This window comes from Physeter macrocephalus, chromosome 10 (genome assembly GCF_002837175.3).
Source record: "Physeter macrocephalus isolate SW-GA chromosome 10, ASM283717v5, whole genome shotgun sequence".
NCBI classification, from domain to species: domain Eukaryota; kingdom Metazoa; phylum Chordata; class Mammalia; order Artiodactyla; family Physeteridae; genus Physeter; species Physeter macrocephalus.
Genome location: NC_041223.1, coordinates 40,127,402 through 40,128,415, shown reverse-complemented (window position 1 = coordinate 40,128,415; position 1,014 = coordinate 40,127,402).

Here is a 1,014-nt window from a genome sequence, read left to right as displayed (position 1 = left end):
TTCGTTTTCTATTCAGGTATTCCAGAGATGCAGGGTACATCAAGTTGATTGTGGAGATTTAATCCGCTGCTCCTGAGGCTGCTGGGAGAGATTTCCCTTTCTCTTCTTTGTTCGCACAGCTCCTGGGGTTCAGCTTTGGATTTGGCCCCACCTCTGCATGTAGGTCGCCTGAGGACATCTGTTCCCTCCCAGACAGGACGGGGTTAAAGAGCAGCTGATTAGGGGGCTCTGGCTCACTGAGGCCAGGGGCAGGGAGGGGTACGGAATGCGGGGTGAGCCTGGCAGCAGAGGCTGGTGTGACATTACAACAGCCTGAGGCACGTGTGTGTTCTCCCGTGAAATTTTCCCTTGATCATGGGACCCTGGCAGTGGTGGGCTGCACAGGCTCCCGGGAGGGGAAGTGTGGATAATGACCTGTGCTTGCACACAGGCTTCTTGGTGGTTGCAGCAGCAGCCTTAGCGTTTCATGCCCATCTCTGGGGTCCGCGCTGATAATAGCAGCTTGTGCCCATCTCTGGAGCTCATTGAGGTGGTGCTCTGAATCCCCTCTCCTCGCACACCCTGAAGCAATGGTCTCTTGTCTCTTTGGCAGGTCCAGACTTTTTCCCGGACTCCCTCCCGGCTAGCTGTGGTGCACTAGCCCCCTTCAGGCTGTGTTCACGCAGCCAACCCCAGTCCTCTCCCTGGGATCCGACTGAAGCCAGAGCCTCAGGTCCCAGCCCCCGCCTGTCCCAGCGGGCGAGCAGCCAAGCCTCTCGGACTGGTGAGTGTTGGTCAGCACCAATCCTCTGTGCGGGAATCTCCCCACTTTGCCCTCTGCACCCCTGTTGCTGCACTCTCCTCCATGGCTCTGAAGCTTCGCCCCCACCACCCACCCATTTCCACCAGTGAAGGGTCTTCCTAGTGTGTGGAAACTTTTCCTCCTTCACAGCTCCCTCCCAGAGGTGCAGGTCCCATCCCTATTCTTTTTTTTTTTTTTTTAACATCTTTATTGGAGTATAACTGTTTTACAAT